Genomic DNA, 23,133 nt, shown 5'->3' on the forward strand with positions numbered 1-23,133 from the left:
GCTCTCTCCAGGAAAGGGCCATCTACTCTAGGAATCATCTAGCTGTATCATGGAGCAGGGAAAGCCCGCCCCTATTTTGACGCTCACAGGTGACTGAGCCAGGTGTTCCCCTCTATGAGTCCCAGCTGTACCTCCCCACGTGGATAGTTTCTTATCATCCGTTCTCTACTCCACACGTTGCTGTCCAGTGGGCTCTCACACCCAGCTGGTGAGTCATCTGAGACGCCCAAGTGGTTGCTTAAAGGGGCTAAAGAGTTTCCTGGTGCTGGAGACATGAAAAGCTTTCAGTAAGCCAGGAGCCCATATCGAAACCATATGGTTTGCTGTACAGTAAAGATCACAGGGCCTGAAAAATATGAGAAAGGAGGGCCAGCCAGGGGACACGCTCTTTGGAGTGAACAGCCTGGCAAGCCTGTATTTATGAATGGTCTAGGCCTCCTACCCCACGGACTGGCCGTCCTTAGATTCCTATTGGACCCCTGGGCCAGCTGGACTCCCCTGAGGCCCAGCCTAGCAGAAGGTTGAAACAATAAAGGCTGGAAGGATGAGGATGTCTGTTCTCTGAAACAACATCTTTCTGGTCAGATGCCCCCCCCCCACACACACACACAATGTCTTCTTTAATAAACCGACAAACCCTCCATCCCAGAAATAATATACAAACAGCCCCCTGCTTGCTTTTCTACTGTGCAGAATGAAACTCAGGCGGAGAACGCACTTTTATCCTCAGAGCATCTCTGCGTGGGGACTTTAAGGGCCAGCACTGATATTAGAACTAATGAGTTCCCATCTTTACTGCTATGGAAGCAGAGATTTTCTTCAGGGAAGTTAGAACGAGGTCCAGCATGCCAGGTCTAGAGCAGCCAAGCTCCACCCACTTCCGCCCTTTTGTTTCATCGGCTCCACGCAAAAGGTACACGTGTGGGAAAAGATCCACGTCCTCATGCTCACACAGAAGTCCGGGCAATCCCTAAAGACTGATTTCCTGCCCACTCAGCCCCGTTTGAACAGATCCTAGGCATGAGCCATCTTAGCAATGTCGAGGCGTGAAGTCACACTGAGCTTCACATGCACAGATACAACGCTTGCATGACAAAGGAACCATGAACTTCAGGTCCTGGAAAGAAGTGACATTTCTACTGAACATTCTACAACAGCGGATTGGCTGACTAGAGCCTCTGTGATTGTGGGGTGGATGGAAAGTTGGGAGTCCAGAGCCAAAGATCTTCGCTGTTTATTGCCCACCTCTGTGTGTGACCTAACATCTGGTGTGATTATTGGGTAAATCCTTCTGAACTGTACAAACAGACGCCTGGATTCCACCAGCTCAAAGCTAAGAGCGTCCTCAGACACCATCAAGGCTTTGCTATAACACACCTGCCTGATGTTCCCACTAAAGTTTTTAAAAATTGTCTTCATTTGTAACTTTCTCTGTTTCATTGCTATAGGAACTTCATGAAATTGTTACCTTGCTTAACATATGTGTTTTGGGGATAACACAGATCTGTGTTCCCAGACCATAGTTGCTCATATTTTGTTTCAGATAAACTCTCACCTCCTCTGAGGTGGATGAATGCTGTGTGTGGTTTTAAAACTATTATCAGGGCTGGAGAGATGGCTCAGTGGTTAAGAGTATTGCCTCCTCTTCCAAAGATCCTGAGTTCAATTCCGGGCAACCACATAGTGGCTCACAACCATCTGTAATGAGGTCTGGTGCCCTCTTCTGGCCTGCAGACATACACACAGACAGAATATTGTATACATAATAAGTAAATATTAAAAAAACTATTATCAGCTTTGAAAATGAAATGAAATGTGCCACACAGGTTCATGAATGAAATGTTTGGAATTACTTTGAAGGTAATTCAAGCTAGTGAGGCCTAGCTGGAGGAAGGGAGTCAGCAGGTCCTCTGAGGAGTGTGCCTGCCCCCAGCACCTTCTTTCCCTGCCTCTCTCTGTTCCTGCAGTCATGGTGTTCTGTTTCCATGACGCCAGAACAGCAGAGATAACGACTCCAAACTGAACGCTCTGAAACCCTGAGCCAAAATAAAGGATTCTTCCCTTTGATTAATTTATGCCTGGCATGTTGTCATGGTGACACAGTGAGTAACTCTCAGGAGGGATGCTATAGTGATATTTCATTTGTTTTGTCTTTTTTTTTTTAATAAATAACGCTTTTCTGAAGATCAGAGAGTAAAATAGCCGCTCTGGTCAGTCATACAGACCAGGCTGTGGCGGCACACACCTTTAATCCCAGTAGTCATCCTTCTCCACCCTAGAAGGCAGGCAGTAGCGGTGCACGCCTTTAATCCCAGCACTAGAGAGAAATATAAACCAGGATGAGACAGGAACTCTCTCTCTCTTTCAGTCTGAGGATTTCTTTGAAGTAAGAGCTCTCTTGTGGCTTGGCTGCTTTGTTTTTCTGATCTTCAGGTTGAACCCTAATATCTGTCTCTGGATTCTTATTATTCTTGTTACAGGCTGAGGCCTCAAGCATCTCAGAGATGACACTCTATCCTATAGGCCTTTCCTCTAATCTTCTCACCTACAGTAAGACCATTAACTTTAATTGTCAACTTGACATAACCTAGAATTGCCCAAAAAGAGAGGCTCAGTGAGGATTATCTACAGTAGTTGACCCGTGGTTGTGTCTTTGAAACTGTCTTAATTAACTAACGTGGGAAGGCTCAGCCCACCGAGAGCGCCATGTCCTAGGCGGAGACATTAGCTGCCAACTAGTGAGTCACAGGTGCACATGCATGCGTTCATTTCTCTCTGCCCTTCACTGTGCATGTGATATCACCGGCTGTCTCAAGCTCCTGTTGCCATAATGTCCCCATGGCACTGGGGAACACAGAACCGTAAGCTAAAAGAACCCTTTCCTCCCCAAATTGAGGTGGTTTGAGTAAGAACAGCCCCCATAGGTACATATATTTGAATGCTGAGTCCATCAGCCAGTGGAACTGTTTGAAAGGATTAGAAGGATCAGGAGGTGAGGCCTTGGTGGAGTAGGTGAAGCCTTGCTAGAAGAAGTGTCACTGAGGGCAGCCTGTGAGGTTTTAAAAGCCTACACCAGACCCTGCCTCTCTCTGTCTCTGTCTCTGTCTCTGTCTCTCTCTCTGTGTCTCTCTCTCTGTCTCTGTCTCTCTCTCTCTCAGCAGCTGCTCCAGCACCATGCCTGTCAGGTTCCCGCCATGATGATAATGGACTAACTCTCTGAGACTGTGAGCAAGACCACATTTGAATGCTTTATTTTATAAGAGCTGCCCTGGTCAGTGTCCCTTCACAGCAATGGCACAGTCACTATGGCCGTTAGGATATGGTGTTAGAGGAGCAGCAGAACAAGGGCACAGGGAACGTATGAAATGTCTGGGTCAAGGAAGAAAAAGAGAAAACAACAAATAAGGGGGTTCCTTCACTTTCTCATAGCTTTTTTTTTAAATAAGGAGGAAAATAAACTATCTAAGGAGATTATTCCTTGTGCTGAATAGTTTTATGTCACTATAATATAAGCAAGGGTCCCCTTAGAAGAGGGAACCATAATGGAGGAAATTCCTCTATCAAATTGGCTTGTAGGAAAGCATGTGAGGCATTTTCTGGATTAATTATTGATACGACAGGGTCCAACCCACTCTAGGCAGTGTGCCCTTGGGCAGGTGATCCTGAATTCTATAAGAAAGCAAATTGAGCAAGCAGCGGGGAACAGGCCAGTAAGCGGCATTCTTCCATGGATTCTGTTCCAGTTCCTGCCTTCAGGTTCCTGCCTTTGAGTTTCTACCCTGACTTCCCTTCATGGTGGACTGTAAGCGAAGATGAAATAAATCCTTTTCTCCCCAAGTTGCTTCTACTCCAGTGCTATTGAATGTGAGTATGGGATTTGTGTGCGTGACTTTGTCCTAAGTCTCCCCAGAGGTGCTAGACTGGAGCTACTGTCAGATCCCAAGATCAAGACAAGACCTTGTGTGCTTCCTATATCCTTTGACTTGCTCTACTATATAATACGACAGAAAAGGGGGCAAACTCCTGATGTTCTTTGGTTCCAAACAGGCTTTTCAATTCCGTCCAACAAAGACATGGGCCTGGTTCTAGAAACTTCAATTCTTGCAGGCAATTTAGAAAAGCTGGAGCCGATCTTTACTTATCTCCTGATATTCTTTCTTATCCCTTAAGGACTACATACTAAACCCAAGGGCTGTCTTCTGGAGTAAGCTTAATGGGACATTGTCAGCTTTGTTTGTTTTGTTTTGTTGGGTTTTTTGTTTGTTTGCTTGCTTTTTTGAGACAGGGTTTCTCTGTATAACAACCCTGGCATCCTGGGATTTGCTTTGTAGACCTGGTTGGCATGCTGCGATTAAAGGTGTGCACCCCTACCACCCAGCTATAGTTTATTCTGATCAGCTGTTGCAAAAGGAATAAGTCCTAGATAAACCTCTGCTATGATTTGAATACAATTTGCCTGCATCCAATTTCATGTTGAGATTTACTCGCTAGTGTAACAGTGTTGGATTCCCCCACAGAAGACATTTCTGAAGTTCTCCTGAGAGTAGGTAAATTATCCCACTCAAGTTTCAACCCCAGCCACAGCTTCTGAAGCAGCCCGGACTATAGGTTTGAGCCACCGCCCTGCCACGGGATGAGGCTGGTACCGTCCTACTTCCCTGTGCTCCTGCACACATTCCCGTTTCCCCGGCAATTTCCTAGCACAACGCCCTCAACTGGAGCTTTCTTCGTATTTCACTTTTCCAGGCCCAGAAGCTAAAATAAACCTCTTTCTTTACAGATAACTCAGTTGGAAGTAATAACTAAAACCGGACAGCGCCTCCCAGAGCGCACTGAGGGGTGCGAGGCTGGCAGGGTGTTTCTGACCAGGTTGAAATGAACTTATACTTACATTCTTTATAGTTTTTATCCCTTCCTTGCTTTCCCAGCGTGTAGCTGGGTAGACGTCATCGTTTTGAAGCATGACAATAATACTATTTGTGTGTTTGAATGGAATCATTGCTCTTTTGTGTGAAATGAGATAAACGTCGCGGGGTTAATCCTTCTGCTGTAGTTAGGATTAGAATGCTGCTTTTCTGACTTTCAGTGTAGTTGGCAGCAAGACACGGGGACAAGGGGATGGATCATGGCACTCCTCTCTTGGGCTCACAGTATAATCGTGGGTTCTTTCTCTTCCCGGACGTAGTCCTCCTTTACCTCACTGAGCTCCCCCAGGTTCAGAAGCCATTCATGTGCCTCAGGCCACACCAGATGTCACCGGATCCACTCACTGCAGCAGCTCCACTGATGTATTCTGTCTGCCCATGTTACTGACAGGGCACCTAGGATCCGAGAGGCAGACAGTTCAGCTTAAAGTCAGAGTCTCCGAGGGGCAGTTAGATCTGAAATCAGCACTTTGGGCCTCTGGGCCTCTGGGCCTCTTTCTACTGTGCTCTGGTATCCAGACATGCGCCAGAACAGGAGTCAAAGGCATGAGTACGTTCACGGACTTTGCCTGCAAGAGGCGAAGCCACCATTCAACACACAAGAGCACAAGACGCCTCCTTGCTAGGTGTCCACCCGCACACAAGTGAGCATGCCTGCATGGAGTTTGCTCCCCTCCCCCTTAGCAAGGTTTGGTCAGGGCTACAACATCCCCACAATCTCTTTAAACCAACTTTTGGGAACGGGCATCAGAGTACCATTTCCCACCAGGCTGAGTCCTTGAGCCTCTGCATCCTCGGAAGAAGGAGCCATTAGCTGAAGCGCTCAGGAGTCATGGGAAGAGGGAACAGAAAGTATGGACTAAATCCCATCCAAATATTGAGTTTGGATTTCTACTTTTTCTCCTCTTTCTCCTCCTTTTTTGTTCAATTCAGAGAGTGAACAAGTTGTTTTTCATTTCATCAAGGATGTGTGAAGAAAATTGCTTCCTTCTCTCCTGGGTAAAAACATCTTGTCCAAATAGCATTTTGCTTGCATAAGTAGTATTACTAGGCAGTAAATGAAGTCTGACGATGCACTATGATATACGAATTTCAAAGGGCTTACCTGTGGCTAAGGAACCCTACCTGTTTTGAAATTTTTCTATGAAAGCCATTGCTGCTCAAACTATCCTAACAAATAGCTGGGTATCTATCTCAAGGCATCTGAGCATCCGCGTGCCTGGCGGCTTTATCGTCCCGGGTGGGTAACACGCACGGTCATTAAGCTGCTCACAAAACTCTTCTCCTGCGGCCCAGCTCTCCTGGGGTTAACTTGCTGTGGGCCTAGCATGAGGAAAACCAGATCTTCCCGGGCTCAGCTCACTTGACTGCCCTTCAGCCCACACCTGAGCTCCTGCTCTCTGGAGGAGAAACCCGAGGACAGGCGGCTTAGCTGTGGCAGCGCTCATAGGGGCTTCTTGCCAATGGCCCATTCTGACTGCAAGCCGTAGGCAGGACCAGGAACCCACGACACTGGGAACGAAGAAGGGACCTTACTTCCAGTCCTCAAAAGATGCGGTTTTCAATTTTCTCATCTGAACTGGTGAGTTTCAAAATTTTAGTCCTTAGACTGCGTGAGCAAAGCCAGAGTCTTGCCTGTTTACCAGTTAAGCACAAAGGAAAGGCCATTGAGGTGTTTTGTCGAATCCCTCTGACTATTCATGGCTTCCTTCAACAGTGTTTTCTTTTTTTAAAGCTTGGGCACATCCCAGCACTTGGGAGATGGAGGCAAGAGCATTATTGAGAGTTCAAGGTAAGTCATCCTCACCTACACAGTCTAGGCTCCATGAGACCATGGTTCAAAAAACAACAATAAAACCAAATCACACAAAACCAAAATAACAACGAAAAGCCAGGCCGTTGGTGGACACACCTTTAATCCCAGCACTCAGGAGGCAAAGGCAGGTGGGTCTCTGTGAGTTAGAAGCCAGACTGGTCTACAAAAGTTCTAGGACAGTCAGGTCTACACAGAGAAACCCTGTTTCAAAAACAAGCAAAAAAAAAAAAAAGCAGCTGGGGGGGGGCACCAATAAAAAAATAACAAAAAACAACTTGTGGAGTACCTTTAAATTTTGATTAACTTAAATTTAATTTGTTTATTGATTTTCTTGAGAAAGACTCTCGTGTAGCCCAGGCTGGTTGTGAACTCACTGTGTAGTTCAAACTGACCTTATATTCCAAACCCTCCTGCCTCTACCTCCAGAGTACTGGGTGGAATTAAAGGTGTTGTCTACCATGCCCAGGTTTTACATTTTGATTAACTTTCAATAAAAATGCCATTTGAGGAAAAAGAATTCCATCACCCAATATAGTGTGTTTTCCATCTGTTTTGTAGAACCACTAAGAATCCCTACAGACCACCATGGAATCACAGATTTCTTGGTAAAACCATAGAGTTTAAAGCTACATCTTGATTTGGGATCCTTTCTTTCCTTCTGGGATTATCTGCTATTGAATGCAAAAGCACCTAAGAGGGAAGGACAGCACTGTATAGTGATAGATGAGCCCCACCCAGTGGGGAAAGAAGAAACTTCCACATTTTAGTCTACACAGTTTTACACCCTGTGAAAGATATGCAGTAGTGCGTGAGTTTCTTATTTCCTCGTGTTTAGTCTCCCTCTCTTTTGTTATCATAATCTAGTTTTGTTTCTTTGTTTCTCCTGTAGAACCCCCCCCCCCCCAGTTTAGGTGTTTAGATGGTTTGCCCTGGTGCAGCATTCTGCTTACTGAAATTCCAGAATCGCACTTTCCGGTGTTATTTGGGCACAAACTCCCTAAATGTAAAAGCACTTAAATCATTGTAAAGACAGCCGGCCGCTGAGCACATCTTGAGACCAGGTAGCCGAACAGCACCAGAAGAGAAGGCTGAAGGTGTGAAGCCTACCCCGGGGTGGAATGCCGAGCACGAGATCTATGGGTAGAGGTGAAGATCCCTTAGCAGGGGTCAGCCATGCCAAGCAGAGCCAACAACACCGACCATCAGAAGAGCAGACCCGGGCAGGAAGGAGCCACCCAGGCGCTCCTGGAAGTCTGACCGCAGGAATCCAGCCAACCTCCAGCTGCTCTGTGAAAACGAAGGGGAGAGTGGGACCCACACTGAAGGTACAGAGTGTGTCTGTGCGCCGTCCTCTTAAGTCACCGGGATTCCACTCATGGGCGCACCGGCGCTGATGGCTTTGCTTTGGGCACAATCTGTAGCAGGACAGCCCATGCAAAGGCAATTACCTGGAAATGGTGGCCATTAGAGCCTTTTGATTAGGTTCCTCCTATATCCTGTCAGGCAGATGAAGAAAAGAGACCGACTCTTCACTCAGAAGTAAATTGCTGGTTGAAGTATTTAATTTCAGCCCCCTTCAGGTTGAGGCAGAATTCTGTGTGTTCAGGATTCTGAACACTGGACGCTATTGCTTTAGAGCCTTGCAGAGTCAGGCACACTGCCCCCACCCAATACACATGGTACACCGTTCTTACAGAATCTCTTCCTCTCCTTCAAGGGCATTTTTAGGGAGTATTGGTTTGGAGGAAAAGTCCTAAAAAGGAACTGTTCTAATTCGCCATTTGGATCTTACTGAGGGAGGTGAAGGGGCGACTCCTCCTTGGGTCAGAAATAGTTCTGTAGGCAGAATCCCAAGCCTCATTCTCTCCCCTGATTATTCCGCTGTCATTCCTGATGGAATGAGTCCATCAGGACTCATTCAAAGCAGCAGTCAGTAGGTGGGCTTTTAGAAGGGGAAAATAGTTATTTAAAATTGTCTCCTTATGTTCTGTAGCAGCTCTTTATAGTGGCATTTCACGAACTGCTTAGGACAATTTCGAGGTGGCTAGCTGAGATGAGCCAGCCTCACAGACTACTCTAGCCAGGATTTGAGACAAGCCCTGCACTTTCCCATTATACAGAGACTGGACAAAACAATGACACAGCTACCTCTCCCAGAACTTGACAATTAACCCAAACTTTTTTTCAGGATCCCCTAAAGATACTGTTGCTCCCAGACAACAGGAACTAAATTTAAGAATATGATGCCCACATTCCCAAGAGGGGGGTGGGTGGTTTTTGTTTTGTTCAGTGAATTATGGATAGATATGATAGGATAAAAGGGTAGATGATTGAATTTATTCTGAAAAGAAAAAGGGAGGATAAAGATAAGATAAAAAGGTAGATTATTGAATCTACTTTTAAAAAGCAACTACTAGTTTTAATTGATTTCATTGGATTGGACTTTTGATATTGTACACAAATTTTGTATATTGATACAAATTTGAGATTAATTTTGTTAAAACATACTCAATACACATTTCTAATGTTCAAGGTATGGGACCTATACAGCTCATTTAACAATCTACTCCTTGAAAATCATTACCAACTGTTTAGGATAATAAGGAAATATAGGTTAGTAATTAGTCACTTATTATAATTGAACTTGTAGTCACATTAGGAAGGTCAAACAAAGATATACTTTAGATAGACAGATCATTTTCAGACAGTTCAGAGATCTACAAAATATGGCATTTAAGATGTTTTACTGACCTAGGTTCTTCTTTTTTTATGACAATGAGACATGTCTGCTACTGGCAGCACCAATCTACTTCAGGGAAGAGAATGGGCATCAAAGAAACTCCACATGGAGTTTACTTTCTTTGTGGCAAAAGCAAGCCACTGAGCAAGAAAATGCCCCAGCCTCGACTGTTTACATTATGCTGTCCTAATTAGACAAGCAGGACACAAAAGAAAGTGACTGCCAAACATTGTCAAGAAAAGGAGGGACAGCCCTTCAGAATTTTCTGCTTCACAGAAAAATCTGTAAAATATGCTAGGCTTATAAACCAAAGATGGATGCCTCAACATTGCAGAGGAACTCTGGGTGACTGTCCAGGCAGACAGCTGTTTCTGTCATTACTCACATTTTTTGGACATCACTTGCTCACACTTCCTGCTTACTCAGTTAATATTATATCCTTCTTGGGTCTCTGAGGGAGTTGAAGACTAGACGGTTATAGTTTTCCTGCTTACCTGTTACAGAAAGAAAGTTATAATAGAAAGTAAATTAGGTACAAGACTTAGGACTCACCAGGATAGGATAGATATGCAGTTTTCTCTGAATTTGTTAAATGCAAATGGACTAGACATTGTTAATGTATTTATTGCCTGTATATATTGTATATATTGGATATTGTATATAGTTTTTTATATTAGTTATAGCCTTCTTTTTATTTTAGACAAAAAGGAAAAGTGTAGTGGCATTTCATTTGTATTTTAATAAATAAAGCTTGCCTGAGGATCAGAAAAGTGAAACAGCCACACTGGCCAGCCTTACAGACCAGGCAGCAATAACACACACCTTTAATCCCAGTAGCCACACGAACTTGCCATAGAAACCAGGCGATAGTTGTGTACGCCCTTAACCCCAGAACTAGAGAGGATTCTAAAACAGGAGGAGACAGCTCTCAGTCTCATTCTGAGGTTTCCTGGAGGCAGGATCTCCATTTTCAGACTGAAGTCAAGGTAAGAACCAGTGTCTGGCTGCTTTGCATTTCTGGACTTCAGGTTGAACCCCAATATCTGCCTCTGAGTTTTTACTCATTGTGCTTCAACTCTTCTTGCCATTTGTTTCTAGACTTTGCTCATCCCTTTGAAGTCATTCCCTGTTTAAACCTCAGATACCAGGTAAGGAAAATAGGAGGTAGAAGCCAGTCACCAGGGAAAGGACCCAGTTGTAGTTTGAATGATGCTTGGTCTCCAGTTGTTGCCACTGTTTGGGAATGTTCTGGAACCTTTAGGAAGTAGAACCTTGTTGAAGGAAGTAGGTCACTGGAGGTGGGCTGTAAGGGTTTATTGCCTTGACGTACTTAGTGTTCTTGCTTTTTCCGCTCCTGTGTGCTGTTGATGTGAGTTCTCAGTCTCCTGCCCACACCAGCATGGCTTCCCGACCATTATGGACATCAAGCCAAAATAAACCCTTTCTTCCTTAGGTTGTTTCAGTTAGAGTGCTTTACTGCAGCAACAACAGCAACAAAAAAGTAACTAATACAGACTCCAAAAAATCAGTTCTGCAAATGTCACTGCTGCAGGCCTGGAATACCAAAAGAGAGTTTCAGTTCCTAGTTCCTTGTTATCTCTTGGCCTTGCCTGGGAGCTATAGGTGGGGATACTATCAAAACTGAGAGCAGACGTCTGGACATCTGACTGGACCAACTGGACTGATTAGCTCATGCTCCATTCTTGGTTCTGCCATAAGATTTAAAAAAAAAAAAAAAAAGAAAAGAAAAGAAAAGAAAAAGAGAAAAGTAAAAAACACAAACAAACAAAAATTGAGCATGGTGGAGCAGACTTTAATCCCAGCACACGGGAGGTGGATACAGGAAGATCTCTGTGTGTTTAAGGCCAATCTGGTCTACAGAGTGAATTCCAAGACAGCCAAAGATACACACTGTGTCTCAGAAAAACAAAAACAAAAACCCAAACCTGAACTGGAAGTTCAATGATACTCCATTTCCTGGGGCCCCTCTTGCTATACAGATGCTTTGTTCTCTCTCTCTCTCTCTCTCTCTCTCTCTCTCTCTCTCTCTCTCTCTCTCTCCTAGTAATCTATCAGAAACTCTTCTCTAAAATGAATCCTCTTTCTTCGAATTCTCTGGACAAACCCTCAGAAGCTTCTAGCTCAGGGTAGTTTGAATGGCTGTTGAGGTTTCAGGGACCCTAGGCTTCCAGGTTAAACTCACTAAGATCCAAGAAAGTCTCCACTGAACTCAAAGACAGTTTCCCTCTCCCGCCGCCATTTCCTGTAGCTAAGACTACTGTTCTACATGTCGTGTTACTTGTAAGGATAATTAGCCTGCCCAGGCTTCCATCATTGTCTCTGCCTACGCTGGGAAAACAGACTAGCCTCTTCTACCATCAGGGACTCTGTGGTTTAGGCAAGAGTGGTAAGACTCTGCCTCAGCTGAGGAGGGACAAACAGACCCAGACCTTCCAGGTCGGGACACTGAACTTAAAGGCGTGCTTCACCATGCCCAGCTTCTATTTTATTGTAAGTAATATCTACTTTTAATTGAGAAAACGCATAGAAGAAGTGTTCAGCTTGATAAATTTTCACTGTGAATTCACACAGACACACACACACACACACAAACCCACAAAAGTTGAGGTCTAGAAACAGAAAATAATGGAAATTACCAATATTACCAGTATTGAGAAGGACCCTTTCCCCATTTCCAGGCTCTTCTTGTCCCAATGTCAGCTACTAACTTGACTTCTGACACCTTTTGCTTCTTTGGGAAACTGTGTATGTGGGTGGCGGGGGGGGGGGGGTGTTAGGTCATGGTCCTGTCCTCCCGTCTTAGCTAGGGTCTCTTTTGATGGGATACAGCGCAATGACCAAAAGCAGCTTAAGGTGGGAAAGGCTTCCTTCCGATTACAGTTCACATCACAGTTCATCACTGAGGGAGATCAGGGCGTGAACCCCAAGACAGGAACTGAAGCAGAGGTCACAGAAGGGTGCTGCCTAGTACCTTCTTCCTTGGGGCTGCCTGCTTACAGTGCCCAGGGCCACCCACAGGGGCTGGGCCCTTCCACATCAGTCACTAATTAAGACAATATTTTGGTCTTAATTAGTCTTCCTTTCTTAACTGAGAGTCCCCTTTCCTAACTGATTCTGTTTTATGCCAAGTGGACACAAAACCAGTCAGCACAGCCTTTAAGACACTGTTCAGATCTCGCAGCCTGAAGAAATCAAATCATGCCTCTCTCTCGGGAACAGAGAGTTAAGGAGCTGCTTTGTGCTCTGGTTTTACAGCCTCAGATTAATGGTTCTACTTCTACCTGTCTCCCTTGTCGTATGGGCCATCTCGAAAATTTAAAGTTGGATATCTCCTTTGCTTGAGGATTTCTCCGAAGGTTCCCACCCCCATCCTGTCTTTGACAGTGTTTCTTTCCTAAGCTATTTTTTCTAATGAAACTTGTTTTACACACACACACATACACACACACGCACACAAGCACACACATACACACACACGCACACAAGCACACACATACACACACACGCACACAAGCACACACATACACACACACGCACATTTTTAAGAGAGATCAGCAGGCTGCATTGGATCTTTTGGAACTGGAGTTTTCACATGGATGAGGCCATCATGTTGGTGTTGGGAACTGAACCTAGGTCCTCTTCAAGAGCAGTAAGTACTCACATACTGAGCCCTCTCCTCAGCCCCCTGCCTCTTGGAATAAAGGGGGCCTCCTCTTCCCTTTAAGGACCCGTTAGCTGCATCTGCTTCATTGCCCTGTTGCTTTCTTGCTCTCCCACCTCAAGGCCTACATTTCAGTGTCTTTCCCAAACCAACAAGCCTACTTCCTTTTCCTCCAACAGTTTTTTTTTTGTTTTTTTGGTTTTTTTTTTTTTTTGGTAGTGGTGGTGGTGGTGGTGGTTTTTTTGTTTTGTTTTGTTTTGTTTGAAGCAGTATCTCATGTAACAGGCTGGCTTTGAACTTGCTTATGTAGTTAAAGAAAGCCATAAACTTCTGATCTTCCCTTCCATTTCCATTGTAGAAGTTAATGCCATATGTGGGCCAGGGGCTGGGTCAGTCAAGCATCAAGACTGATTTCACTTAGATTTATTTTTTGTAATGATTCGTTTATTTTTATTTCATGTTCATTGGTGTTTTGTCTAAATGTATGTCAGTGTGAGGGCATCAGAGCCACTGGAGTTATAGACAGTTGTGAGCTGCCATGTGGGTGCTGGAAGCTGAACCTGGGTTCTCTGGAAGAACATTCAGTGCTCTTAACCACTGATCCATTGATGAGGAATTCTTCTCTGAATGCTGTGAATGTTTTATTACCACTGGTTAATAAAGAAGGGAAGAATATAGCAAGGCAGGAAATCCAAGCAGAGAGAGAGACGGAAAGAAGGCAGAGTTGGAGAGATACCATGTAGCTGTCAAAAAAGAAAGACGCCAGAAATTTACCAGTAGGCCACAGTCTCATGGTGATACATAGATTGATAGAAATAGGTTAATTTAAGATATAAGAGCTAGCTAGGAATATGCCTAAGCTATTGGCCAAACAGTGTTATAATTAATATAGTTTCTGTGTGATTATTCGTGTCTTTGTAGCTGGGAAACCAAAGCACAGTCTCTGTTTACAAATGGCGCCCACCATCTGGGGCATGGATCCACGTAAGACCCAAAAAAGCTTAAAAATAAAAGGGCTTCTAGACCCACAAAAATGGGAGTCAATTGGAGCTTCTTGGTACTCGTATTTTTTTCAGATAGGCTCTGTTTGCTGGTTGCAAGCAGAGACATGGCTTCTTTAAGAAAAGGCTTCCTGGTTTGTGCTAGCAGCAGAAATGGCTATGACTCTTCCCTGAGGTACTGCTATGGAGCTTAAATGGGGTTTGTGAGCAGCATGGCACAAATTGCTTAATAGTGACATAGAGACACTGCATCCCTGGAATCGGGGCAGTGAGCAGGTCCTGAAGAGGCGGTGAACGTACCTCTGCCATGTTGGACTGGGCAGAGCCACATGTTGTATTGGACTGGGCAGAGCCAATAGGCAAAACCGCAACATTAATTCTAGCTGTGCCTGCTTAGCATTTAACAAAAAACAAACAAGCAAAAACTTTCCTGATTGGAAAATGATTACAGATATATAAAACAGATTCAAATGAAAGGACCTCTGAATGGGTTACAGTGTTGGATAAATGTACATGGGCTTAAGAGAGAGGGGAGAAAGAGTACAGACAGTCATAGATTAAAGGAGTAATGATAATACAATAAATATTAAAAAGTAATAGAGTAAAAAGCCACATAAAGATGGAATATACACAGTGTCTGGATTATGTATATTATTGTGTTTCATTGAATTTCTTGACTGCAGAGAGACATTTGATTTTTGGGGCTGCTAAACTAAGTCATTTTTAAAGCTAAACCATATTTTAAAGATATCTTGACTTCAAAATTTGAGTCTAAGGATATACTACTTTGGAAAAGAGGTTCTGCTTTTGTTTACACAGAAAATGAGAACCTGTGGAGTCCTTCTAGACTAATGTGGTTTGATGGAACAAGATCCCCTAAAAGGTCTCCATGAGGCCTAAAAATACTTTGTCCAACAAACAGCAGCAAAAAGTTTGGAGAAAACTATGCCCAAATTACCAAAATTATTGTTTATAAATGTTTATTTTCACTTTAAAAATGTTGATTATAAATGTTTAATGGTCACAGTCAATTTCTAAAATAAGAGGGGGGATATGGTATAGAGATGAATACTTTGTACTGGAATGGATCTTGATCTATTGATACAAATTTAAAGTCAATTTTGTTATATTGTAACAAAATTGTATATGTAATTTTGTTCTTGTTTAAGGTATTATGTTTATACAGCTCATTTAAAAAATGTAATGTATGATTTAAAATTATAAATTAATAGATAGTCATTTATAATATTCAAACTTGTAGTCATGTTAGGTTTTCTAGATATACAGAGATATATTTCAGTTAGAAAGATAAACTTCAATACTTCAAAGGCTTACAGGATATGGCATTTAAAATGTTTTAAGGACTTAAGACTTTTCTTGACAGTGAGACATGTCTGCTTCTGGCAGCACCAATTACTTTAGAGAGGGTTATGGGCATTGAAGAAACTCACTATGAAATTTGCCTTTAATGTGACAAGGCCAGACATTTGGGCAAGTAACTGCTCTTGCCTGGACTTCTTGATGTATGCTGTATCAACTGGACATGCAGGACTCAAAGAAAAATGACTGCTGAACTTTCCAAAACATGTTATTGTCCTTCAGGGTTCCTGCTTCACAGAAGAAACTGCCAGATATTCTGCATGACACAGAAGAAAGTGACTGACAAACTGCCAATATAGGCAAAACAGTCTTTCAAATTTCCTGCTCCATGGAAAAGTCTGCCAGATACTGAAAGACTCCCCTAGGGCGTCTTCCCTCGGGAGAGGCCCCTGCGTCCCAAAGATCAGTCGAAAACACGCAGCCGGATGCAAACTGCAAGAGGTTTATTGGGGATACACGGATACCCGGGGCGGCAGAGTCTCTCGGGGACTTGCGCGCCTCCAGGTTGGGGATGAGGGGTTTTTATAGGGGAGCAAAAGCGCGGGTACAGAAGCAGAAAAGCTTTCATTTCATTGGTCAGTTCAAATAAGGCTAAGCTGAGTGGCACATTCTTGACCTTTTACCTAAATACCAAGGAGGGGGTTGTCCAGACCCACCTGGATACCAAGGAGGGGGCTGTGCTACCTGTTTTTCTTATCTCTTCCTGCCTTCCTAGCTGATCCTGACTCACATCCTGTCACAGGACAAAAGGCTCCCTTCCCCTCCCTTACAGCAAGGGGCCTGAATTGTCTATTTCTAAGGCCCTGCATTTCAGCATAAAGGGTGGTATATATAATTTTTTTCTTTACATTCCCCCATTTTTTTTTTTTTAGTGTCTAGTTCTAATCATAGAACTAGATTTCGGTATCTTCTTGACCTATAAAGTACTGTATTGGAGGTGTAACATCAAAATCTGAACAGCACTTGTTCTTTTTCTAATAAAGGTAATATCAGTAGCAGGAGCAAAATTAGGAGTGGTCCCATAAGGGAGGATATCAAAGTAGTCATCCAGGGAGATCTATTCGCATAATCCTCCATCCTTTAAGAATAACAAATCTAATCCCCCTCTATCCTGTAAGACCATTTTTGAGAGGGAAGTCAATGACTCTTTGAGTTTGGAAACAGATTGTTTTAAAGCCCTCAAATCTTAATACATTGAAGTACTGAGGGGCCTGTATTAGGGCAGCAGTACCTGCCCCAACATCGGCAGCTTCTCTAAGGCCCAGGATTACTGCTAGTGTCAGAGAAATGGGTTCTCTGTCAAATTCATATCAGTTGTGCAAGCACACAGTAATCTTTGGTATCATCAAAAATAAACATTGACATGTAAGGCATCAAACCTGTATCATAAACCCATCATCTATCTAAATCAGGAACCAAGTACCAGGCGTCAGGAGTCTTAGGGCCCTTAGAGTCTCATTATATAACCTCAGTAAGAGTCTGTCTATGATTAGTCCTCTAAACCCAAGCCTTTTGACTGGTAGCGTTGTCAAAAGCCTCGGATACTGTAGTTTGGGTAGTTCAGGAGCTCGCTTCATGTGGGAGGCGTGGATCCAGGCAGAGATACGTACTTCTTTCAGTGGTTTTCAGATCTGGTGTCTCTCCATTTCAAGGGCCTTTAGACAGGGAAAATAAAGGTCTAGAAAGAATAACATCAGGATTATATATTTTATCCAACTCAGTGGGCAGTGGTGGTTCTCCACATAGGATCTCATAAGGGATGAGTTTAAATCGCCCTGGGGCATTCCAAACCTGGAACAGGGCAAAAGGGAAGGAGGGCTGTCCAGTCGTTTCCGCAGGTCTCTTTTAGAATTCTATTTTTCCTTTCTACCTGTCCTGACTCTGGGGTTGGTAAGCAAAATGTAATTTCCAATCAATCCCCAATTGGGCGGTCAGTCCCTGACTTACCTGGGCAACAAAGGCAGGTCCATTATCAGAACCAATTACCTTGGGTATCCCAAACCTTGGGAAGATTTCTTCTTTGATCTTCTTAGCCACCGTATTGGCTGTCTCAGTCCTGGTAGGAAAAGCTTCTATCCAGCCTGAAAAGGTATCTATAAAAACTACTAAGTACTTGCTGCCATATCTGGCTGGCTTAATTTCTGTAAAATATACTTTCCAGTAGGCTCCAGGCCAATCGCCCCTGAGCCTCTTCCCAGGAGCATATATGGAGCGTCCTGCATTAATCATAGCACAGGCCTTGCAGTTTCTGACTACTTCTTCTGCCAAGACAGAGAGTCTGTCATCTGATTTCCTTCAGCCATAGCATCCCAAGCTTTTTGGTGTCTTGGACAAGTATATGTCCTTTTTTCTTTTGCAGATGTTAACAGTCTGTATATTGCTCCATGAATATGGGCAGTAGCAAAAGCATACCTGTTGTCAGTGTAGATACTGGCTGAGACTTTTTTTTCTCTGCCACTCGTAGAGCTGGTATCAAAGCTGCAAGTCCGGCTTTTTGTGCCAACGTCCTTCAGGGAGGCTATGCCCAAGCCATTTGCTTCCCATCCATCACTGCTGTCCCCGCCTTCCGCTTACCTTCGATCACGAAACAGCTGCCATCCGTACACCAGCTCGGACTTTCAGGCCAAGGCTGATCATCCTTCAGGTCATTTCTGGTGCCAGTTTCTCAGCGCATTGATGAGTAGACGAGGTGTCATCAGTCTCAGGCAGCAGGGTAGCGGAATGGAGGACAGCAGGGGGAGCGGAGGTCATTGGTTCAGTCAACAAAGGCTTTAATCATCTCCAGCCTGGTTTGAGTAAACCGGATCTGGGCCTTCAGCTTTGTTAGCAAGTCTCTTTCTAATAAAGATAGGACACTCAGGGATAACCAGGAAGGAATGAGTCACTTGTCCTCTCCCCAAATCTACAGTTCGTGAGGTGGTCCACAGATATTGTTTCTGTCCAGTTGCTCCAATTACTATAGTCTTTTTATTCTTTAGCTTTCCCAATGGTTGTTACAGCACAGAGTGCTCAGTCCCTATGTTCACTAGAAAATCCATAGGGGTCCCCTTCATAGTCAGGGTTACCCTAGGCGCAGGGGAGGGAGTGCGAGTCCCGTCCCCTCTAATCATCTTCTTCTAGGACCAGTACCTTAGAGTCCCTTCCTTTCTTCTTTGGGCATTCTCTTGCCCAATGTCCTTTTTCTTTGCAATAAGCACATCGTTCTTTGTCCAAGGGGTGCCTGTCCATCTTTATCTTTGGTTTTCTGTTGCCCAGGTTTCCTATCTGTCTAGGTTCTATCTTTTCTTTTTTCCTATCACTGCGGCCAAAAATCCTATCAAATTTTCCTTTTGTCTATGATCCCTCCAGTCCTCTTTCTTCTGCCTCCCACCTCTCTCTCTCTCTCTCTCCCTTCTCTTCCTCAGTTTCTCGCTTATGAAACATCTTCTCTGCCTCCTTAACCAAATCCTGCAAGATATAATCCTGCAACCCTTTTAACCATTGTAACTTTTCTTAATATTTGATGCTGACTGTCCTATAAAGGCCATAGGTACCATTGACCTCCTTTTGCCAAGACAACCTCTGAGGGTCAATGGGGAGTATAATGCCTGTAAGCCTCCTTTAAATGCTCAAGAAACATAGATAGCAGAGCCCTGCGGTGATGGACTGTCAGCTGCTCCCCACCTGCTTTTAAGTTTGACCTTAAAAACATACATGGGGACCTAGATAAGGCCCATTTGTTTACATATTTTTTTAACCAAAATCTCCCTCGCTTTTTAGACAACACAGCAAAAATTTCTCCTGCTTTTTAGACAACATAAAAACTCTTACCAAAGTCTTCCTTGTGGTTTTTCTCAGTGGGGATATATGGCTATATTTTAAACAAGAACAGCATATAAAATCCTATACCAGTGTGAAACATTTGAAATCAACAAAAAATGAAACATTAACCAATGATAATTTTTAAATAAGAACAGTACATATCAGTACGAAACATTTGAGACAGCAATATTTTTTTTAACATTAACCGACAATAATTTATAACCAGCCTCTATAAATGATGACAGATATTTATAACATTTATAACCCATAGGATCTGAAAGAGCTCTTCATAGGTGGAGTTAAGCCTTGGCCAGCTTTGACCAAAGGTTTGAGACGCACAGCTCCCAGCTCACTGAGGAAAAAGATTGTTAACATCCAGCCCAGCCATCCACGTGCTTGGGGCTGAGGCTGACTCTCTTTTTTTTTTTTTTCTTTTTTTCCTCTTAATATACCCTTATGTTTATGGCCATATCTCTAAAGTCTTGTAAGTGAACATAATAACAAAGTCAAGAAGTCAAGACAAAGACATCAAACAAACCAAGGTCTTCAAGCTGCTTCATGGCTGTGACCAGCCCCGAGTTACTCATCAGGGCCCAGGTTGTGGGCGGAGCCGCCGGCAGGGGAGCTGTGAGGGAGCCAGCCGGGCCGCACCTTGGGCACCGCCCCTGCGGCTCGTGAGGGCGGCTGAAAGGCGGGGTGCGCTGCAGCTGCAGACAGCGAGAGGGAGGGGAGCACGCATGCCTTCAGGGCCGCGCCGGGGGAAAGACACTGGAAGGCGGCGGTGGGGAATGCACCGAGCCCGCCTGAGCCCAAGCCGCCGACCCCCCCCCCCCCCCCCCCCGCACAGACGGCCCGAGCGCCGGGCGCCGCGGGGCGGGCCGCCCCTCTGCTGCCATCGCCTCCTCCTCCACTGGAGTCCCGCCTGCGATGGCTCACAGGCCGAGGGCGGGCGGTTGTGGGCGGGGACTCTGCTGCTTGCCCTGGGCTCGCCAGCAAACCTCGCTCTCCGCGGCGGGGAGGCTAGGCAGGCTACCGGCTCTCACGGTTCCCGGCTGCTCGCTCAGGCCTGGGCGCCTGGGAGCCGGGTCCGCGGTGGGCCGTGGCATTAGTGGCCGGCGAACGGCCGGTATCCGGGCCCCGGGGGCCCATTTCCCCAGCCCCCGCGCACGCCGCCACGCTGGGGGTGGATCATAGGCCAAACTCTCCCAGGTGCCGATCTGTAGTGAGGCTTAAAAGGAGTAGTTAGAGACTGCCCCCTGCTGGTGTTTCAGTAAACAAACAGACAAACCACATGCACAATAAGACGAACCGGCCGACAATCAAACACGCTGCGCAAATGGAGGTTACAGAGGGGCTCCGGAAACCCCGCCTCCCAGACGAACCCCGACGCCTCGGACAAACGTCCTACACTGGTCGTGGGTTCAAACAGACGAACCTCGTACCCCTCGGACAATAGTCCGACTCTGGTCATGGGTTCAAACAGATGAGCCCAAAAAAAATCGAGCTCCCAGACTCCCTCAGGACGTCTCCCGGGGTGCGGGGGGGAAGTTTCCAAGCCCGTCAGCTCCTTCCGAGGCCCGCCAGATACAGATCGGCCCAGCTGAGTCGTACAGATTCAGATTCGCAGCGCAACAATCAGATGCAAAAGACGACAAATACAGAACATATGACACATATGACATAGAACATGGAATTCTGGCCAGCTTACCTCACCTCCCGGCAGTGGTTCGGCGGTCTCTGGGATAGGGGCCTCAATTCCCGGCCAACGCACCAAATGAAAGACTCCCCTAGGGCGTCTTCCCTCGGGAGAGGCCCCTGCGCCCCAAAGATCAGTCGAAAACACGCAGCCGGATGCAAACTGCAAGAGGTTTATTGGGGATACACGGATATCCGGGGCGGCAGAGTCTTTCGGGGACTTGCGCGCCTCCAGGTTGGGGATGAGGGGTTTTTATAGGGGAGCAAAAGCGCGGGTACAGAAGCAGAAGAGCTTTCATTTCATTGGTCAGTTCAAATAAGGCTAAGCTGAGTGGCACATTCTTGACCTTTTACCTAAATACCAAGGAGGGGGTTGTCCAGACCCACCTGGATACCAAGGAGGGGGCTGTGCTACCTGTTTTTCTTATCTCTTCCTGCCTTCCTAGCTGATCCTGACTCACATCCTGTCACAGGACAAAAGGCTCCCTTCCCCTCCCTTACAGCAAGGGGCCTGAATTGTCTATTTCTAAGGCCCTGCATTTCAGCATAAAGGGTGGTATATATAATTTTTTTCTTTACAATACTATGGGCTGGTGGACTGAAGATGGATGCCCCAATGTTACAGAAGAACTTTGGGTGACTGTCCAGGCAGTGAGATGTCGCTGTCATTTCTAGAACTTTGGAAGTTGTTTGCAGTGCACTTCCTGTTTACTTGGGTGATATTATATACTTCTGCGGTCTTTGATGGAATTGAAGACAGATAGTTATAGTTTCCCATAGTTATGATAAAAGATAAATTATATATAAAACTTGAGACTCACAAAAAATATTGTAACTATAATTTTTGCTGATACCTGTTTTGTTAATGTAATTTTACTATGTTAAAGTTCAAACCTTCCCTTTCATTTAGACAGAAAAAGGGAGATGATATGGGATTCTACTCTGTATTCTGTGACTGTTTTATTACTATTGATTAATAAAGAAGCTGCTTAGTCCTATGGAAGGGCAGAATATTCCAAGACAGGAAATCCAAGCAGAGAAAGAGGAAGAAAGAAGGCAGAGTCAGGGAGATGCCATATAGCTGCCAAAAAAGAAAGACACCAGAACCTTACCAATAGGCCACAGCTTCAAGGGGATACATAGATTTATAGAAATAGATTAATTTAAGCTATAAGAGCTAGCTAGGAATATGCCTAAGCTCTTGGACAAACAGTGTTGTAATTAATATAGTTTCTGTGTGATTATTCCGGTATTGGAGGTCAGGAAACCAAATCACAATCTCCACTTATAATCCATCTCTCCAGCACCTAAATATTATTTATTTATTTATGTGTGTGTGTGTGTGTGTGTGTGTGTGTGTGTACTGGTTGCTGCTGCTGTCCCCCTGTCACAGCAGGAATAGCCCCCATCTACTCCAGCATCCTTTAGTCTGTGTACTTGGGAGTAGCAGGCCTCTAGGCCAAAGGGTGTCCCTACTATGTGTGCACTGAACAGTGGGACAAGCAAACAGAGCACTGAATTCTGCAGAGCAGAACTCAGGAAGCCAAGAGCTCTGCCTGGTAGTCTCTGCTTTTTCAGCTCCACCTCCCAGTAAACCCCTTACAGATGTGGAATTGAGTCATCCCTGCTATGATCTTAGAACTCTCATTTTCCACTGTAATCCATAGTTTATGGGACTCCTCACCACAGAGGTCGGGGTCACTAACCACAATGTTGTCCACTTTGCTGCCCAAACCTCTCAGTGGTCTGCATGTAGCCCACCCCACCCCAACAACTGCTTCTTGTGGCTGTCTCCCACCCAGACACTGTGGACAAGCATCCCCATGTTCCCTGACTTGTGATTGCTCTTTGTTTTCCGGTCCTTGGAGTAGTTCAGTCTCAAACCATAGGTCCCCTTCTCAAGATGATGCCTGGCTTTACACCGGGTGGTTAACAGAGTCACGCAGTGTGCTGCTCCTGATGCTGGAGGGAGTCACTGTCAAACTGTCACCAGGAACAGAGCTGCAGCTCCACACCACACCACAGCTCCCCACCCTGGCAGAACTGAAATTCACAGCTTCAGGGAAGAAATGGGGTTCAGGGTGAGGCAAACC

The sequence above is a fragment of the Myodes glareolus genome, chromosome 10 (assembly GCF_982192425.1).
Source record: "Myodes glareolus chromosome 10, mMyoGla1.1, whole genome shotgun sequence".
Classification (NCBI taxonomy): Eukaryota; Metazoa; Chordata; class Mammalia; order Rodentia; family Cricetidae; genus Myodes; species Myodes glareolus.